This window comes from Octodon degus, unplaced genomic scaffold (assembly GCF_000260255.1).
Source record: "Octodon degus isolate 3935 unplaced genomic scaffold, OctDeg1.0 scaffold00163, whole genome shotgun sequence".
Lineage (NCBI taxonomy): Eukaryota > Metazoa > Chordata > Mammalia > Rodentia > Octodontidae > Octodon > Octodon degus.
This window is the reverse complement of record NW_004524739.1, coordinates 1,268,854-1,274,611: the sequence shown is the minus strand read 5'-3', so window position 1 is coordinate 1,274,611 and position 5,758 is coordinate 1,268,854.

Below are 5,758 nucleotides of genomic sequence, written 5' to 3'. Positions count from 1 at the left end.
CATGTAACTATTTTATGTATACACATGAACACAGAAATACCAACATTTTCAGTAATTCCATAAAATCTCTGTAGCCACTCAGCCTTCTCTGGTGTTTGTGTGTGTGTGTGTGTGTGTGTGTGTGTGTGTGTGTGTGTGTGTGTGTGTGGTGGGGGTTTCCACAGAAATTAGCAGGGCGGCACTAATAGTCACTGATGACAATGGGGCTCCAGAGCTGAACCCAGCTCTAGGGGCTTCCAGGGCAGGAGGATTCTGGGTGGAGACCCAGGTTGGGGAACCCAAGGCCCAACTGCCACATGCCGTCTCTTAGGAGGAAGTGTTGTGCTGGGCTGGGAAGACGGGCTGTCTTGTGCAGGCAGGCGGGAAAGGAGCACAGGCTGAATGTTGATGCAGTCTCCCAACATCTGGCCGGCATCTTGTCTGCCTCTCAGGCCCAAGCAACTTACCTTAAATAGAACGATTTACAATGGAATCCGATAAAAGGTTCAGGCTGCTGCACGCCCCCTCTCCTGCTTGGAGAAGGCAGGGAGGCTCGGTTTAGATTCTGACCCAAAAAAGTGACCTACCCAGGAAGCAACGGTTTGGAGCACAGCTGCTGCGGGTAACTGTCCCTGGGGGTAGTTTATGAGCAGACACCCAATTCCGTGCCCAGCAGACGCAGTGGGGTGGCCCTTGGGAGGGGTGGGGGCAGGGTTGGTGACTCCATGGGTCACGCCTGCTGTGCAGGGAGACAGTCACCCACTGGCGTCCTGGGAGAGGGGGCAGAAGTTTTGAATTGTCAGCAACTGCTGCGCCAGCCACACTGAGCTCATCGTTGGAGGTGGGGATGCAGGGGAGGGGGCGAGGAGCCTGCTCACCCTGCAGAGCCCCTCCGCCCCACCCTCCTGCTCAGGCCTGTGTTTAGTCAGCACTTGGCTGCCCGAGGCCGGTGACTGACAGGCAGCCAGACGCCTGCCCTGGCAGAAGACAAAATGGTGGTGTCGGGAGCCGCCCTTGCTATGGAATTGGAAGGAAGGAATGTGGTTCTGGGAAGCAAGACGCCTGTGCTTGGATTCTGGCACTGCCACTTGGGAGCTGTGACCCTGTGCATGTCGCCTCACCTCTTTAGGATAATCCTGAGAATGCACATTTACTGAATGCCCAATACCTGCCAAAGGCTGCATGTACTTCATTTAATTGAGGGTCCCAAGTTTCACACAAGAAACAGATTCACAGAGGTATATGATCACATCACTGGCCAGAAGCAGCCCACACCCTGTCCACCGTACGATTTACGCAGCATCTCGGGTGCTTACTATGGTGGGGGCATGTTCAGGATTTCTGTTACCAGCCTCACTGCATGGTGCCTGGTTTTACAGGTGCAATAACAGGTGGGGCTGGGGCCAGGGAGATGGCTCAGAGGAATAACAGGTGGGGTTTATTTTTACTTTTTGAAATCAAGCAAACTACAGGGAAGGCCTTTGACTTTTGGAGGGGAAATAGCCTGCACCCACTGCTCCCTGGGAACAAAGCGGACTCCGAGTTATGGGCCAGGGCTTTGCAACAACACCCTACCCAATACATACTCAACTGGATGCTCAACTGATGCATGTTTTTGTACACAGAGGGTGTGAGTGGCACACAACCCAGGCCCAGGGACACATTGTGCACAGACACTGCCCGTGTATAAACAAGGACAAAAATCCGCATACAGTTACAGGAACACATAATTGCAGGCAAACCTCACGAAGTCCTCCAGAGCTGCCCCTCCCTGCTCCCTGCCTCTGCCAGTTGCTCACTGCCCCCTCCTGGCCGCCTGGTGGCCAGGGCAACCTGGCACCATTTCCTAAAGCTTGCTGGAGGTGGGCTGTAGCCAGTTCCCTCCAGTCTTAAGCAGTTTTAAGTGCTGCCCCAAAACCTTAGAGGGTGAGGGTCTAGAAGGGGGTCTTAAATTTAAGGATGGAACACTTTTTAATGCCCCAAGATATTTTTCAAAGAATTTTTGGTCTCGTGAATGGTTGGGCAGACACCCACTCCAGCCAGCAGCCACCCCAGACCCACCGAGGGCACCGAGCACACGTGTGCTTGTGCTCTCGCACACCTTGCAGAGGAGCAGCCTTGGCTGAGCTGAGAGGCAGGCTCTTCTATCTTGCTGTTTCTTCTCTGGGCCTTGGCTTTCACAACCTGTTGAGCAGGGAGTTGATGTAATGATGGGAGGGGCCCCTCCACTCTAGTGTCTCAGGAGCTGACACTACACTGTGCGTGCGTGCGTGTGTGTGTGTGTGTGTGTGTGTGTGTAGAGCACAGCCAGGAACATGGCTATAGACTTTGGGAGAGAGTTGGAAAGATTCAACACAAGGCCTTTTATTCCTATTTTACAGATGAGGACATGAGGCACAGAAAGGCACAGCAACTTGCCCCAAATAGCCCAGCAAGCTAGCCACAGTAAAAACCTTTCTAGTACCACAGATAACAAAATATCTGGGCTTGGGCCCAGAACTGAGGGGACTTGGAGCTATAAGGGCTAACATCAGTGGCTCTGCTCTTCGGTTTGCCAAAAACCTCATGAGGTCTCTGGCTGCCTGAAGGCTTGGGAGTTGCCCACAGATCTAGGCTTGGACCTTCAGCATGCAGCCTCAGAAAAGGCAACTTAGGGGCCAGGGAGATGGCTCAGTGGAATCAGCACTCCCCTAGCAAGCGCAAGGGTCTGAGTTCAATTCCCGGTTCTGCCAAAAAAAAAAAAAAGAAAAGGCAACTTAGGACCTGCATGGCTTCTCCCACTTTCTAGCCCCACAAACAGGCTGAGCAAATACCCAGCTTGCTTGCTTGTTTGCTTTTGCGAATGTGTGTGTGGTATCAGAGATTAAACTCAGGGCCCTCACACTGAGCTACTCCCATAGCCCTTTTAAAATTTTTATTTTATTTTATTTTTTGCGGAATCGGGGATTGAACTCAGATTCTTGCGTTTGTCAGTCAAGCGCTTATCCTAGTGAGCCATCTCTCTGGCCCCCAGCCCTTTAAAATTTTTAAATATTGAAACAAAATCTCCCTTAGTTGTTGCCAGGCTGAACTCTAAATTCTCCTGCCTAAGCCTCCTGCAGTGCAAGGAGTGTAGCATTAACCACTACACCTGGCTACCTCTACTTTCTTTTACACAAAGCCAAAAGCAGGCTAAAAAGGTTTCTCCCAAGCTGTGGTCAGTAACTTGTTCATCAAGATATGTACATACATGCAGGGCCGGGAAGATGGCTCAGTGGAACAAGCACTTGCCTGGCAAGCGCAAGGGCCTGAGTTCAATCCCCGGTTCCACCAAAAAAAAAAGATATGTACATACATGTGTGATGAGTGTGTGTGGATTCCATGTGTGTGCACTTACCTGTGGATGGATGTCTGCATGCATGCCTACAAGTACACTTAGGCTATCCATAAACATGTATCACATATATGAGGGTGTGTTTGCAAGCCTGTACACATGTGTCCATGAATGTGCTGTTGTTTGTGTGTCTTTTTTTTCATGTATTTATTTGATTGAGCTTTGTACATGGTTAAGCATGTGCTTACCACTGAGTTACACCTGTAGCCCCTGTGTATGTGGATTTACATGTGTGCAGTATATAGTTATCTGACAGCAGACTTAGTGCACGTTTAAAGTTTTGCTTGCATCCATGGGGCATCCATGGTGCACTGGTGTGCTGAGGGGTGAAACATGGCTACACATGGGTGGTGAGGGTATACATGTGTGTGCAGGAATAGCTTTATGTAAATGCACATGAATCATAACACTGTCTTCCCAAGAGAGCACAATGTCAGTGTCCCCCCAAACCTGGTGTATGGTATGCTTTGCCTGACTCCACAGTACCCCTGCTCTCACCCCCATGTGCTCACAATTCCCTAGACCCATCCTGCTTGGCCAATTTGCAGCCTCTTTCTCTCACCTCCCAAGAAGGCCTGCAGCAAAGTCAAGGGACTGGTGGCCAATTAGTGAAGGGGTTAATCAAGGATCTGGGGACCCCCCAGGGGTGGGAAGCCCAAGGCAGGTGTGAGTTTGGCAAGAACTTGGGCTGCCTGTCTGTCATGAGGCTGGGGGAGGGGAAAGGGAAGGCAGGCTGAGCCAGCCTGTTAGTGCTGGAAATCTGTGGTTGTCAGATGGATTCATGATTGCTAAGTCCTGACAGCAGCAGGTACCATGTGAGCGTGCTGTACTGTGTGTGCAGCGGTGTGTGCATGTATGCAGGTCCTTGAAAATGGGCCTGCGTGGAGGTGTGTACACATGACTGTATACCACTTGTACAGGTTTGTATCTGTGTATATGTGGGTATGCAACTGGATTTGCTTGTGTGAGCATGTCAGGATTGTTATGCAAGTGTGAGTCTGTGTATAATGTATGCAAGAGCATGCACATGTATTTATGTGTCCAGCATGCACTCATGTGCACATAAAGTTGATGTCTGTAAGTGTATGTAACCATGTACCTGTTGGCACCAGTGCACATGCACTAGTATGCAGCTGTATCTGGGTCTACATGGGTGTCTGCGGGTGTTGTCTGAAGAGCCCCCACTGGCCCCACATGTGTGTGCCTGTGTGTCCCCATACACACATGCCCTTGTACTCACAGGTCTCAGCATGGAAGGAGCTGAGGATATGGGGCTGCCAGGCTCCAGGCTCCAGGAGGGAATCTGACAGACGAGCCTTGCCGCAGCCCCCAGCCCCGGGAGCCTGTTTTCCAGCCTGCAGAAGCTGCGAGCCCGTGAACTCATCTTATATTAATAGCTGCTGTCTCCACACTTATTGCAGGGAGAGGCGGTCATGGCCCCAGTGGGGGCTTGGTGCTTGGGGCTGCTGTACCTCACCACACAGGACGAGGTGAGAAGGGAGGGGGGACTGACCCCAGCCCTGTCCCAGGGCCTCACCCTGTAGGAAAGGAGCCCCTAATACCCCCAATTCAGGGAGCCTGCTTCCCAGCTGCTCCTGAGCCTCTAGCTGGGTGGGATCAGCCATCAGCACTGGAAAGCTGGCAGAGTCCAAGAGAGGCTACCCCCTCCCTGAACACACACACACACACACACACACACACACACACACACACACCCTGTGCAGTGTCCCTGGGCTGAGCACCAAAGGAGTCTTATGCTGAAGGAGACAGTGGCAGAATGCAGGGGACAACAGTCTTGCCCACAGCGGCCCTCATGTCAATCTGAGATAGACATGGCCCTACTCCCAGAAGTCTCTGTGTAAAACGGCACAAGCCAAGTCACAGGTCTTAGGGTTGGGGAGACATGACCTTGCATTCAGGAGCCCCTTGTTCTGAGCAGAGACAAAGCAGTCTGCTTTCAGAAGCCTTCAGTTTGAGGAGACAGGCATGTCCCTTCTCTCAGGGACCTGCAGTTGGAGGAGGGACACAGCCTTGCCTTCAGGGAACCCATACTGAGGAGGAAGGCAGGACTTATGTACACTTGACCACTCAAGGGAGCTATAGGCAGCCACATGGATGAATCACATCTTCACAGCTACAGTGGGGCTCAGCCAGGGGGGGTTCCTGGAGGAAGCGTGCAGCAAGATACAGGGAAGACAGCTATGTCCGCAGCTCATGCCACACAAGGCCCCCTCAAATGCCTCAGATCCACTGCAAACCACCTCTAGATAGACGGGGAGATCCTCACTGTGAGGGCCCAGTGCAGACCCTTCAGACACAAGGTGGCAAGCAGGGGCTGGTGAGATGGCTCAGTGGTCTAGAGCACCTACTTAGAACAAGCTAAGCTAAGCAAAACACAAGGACCTC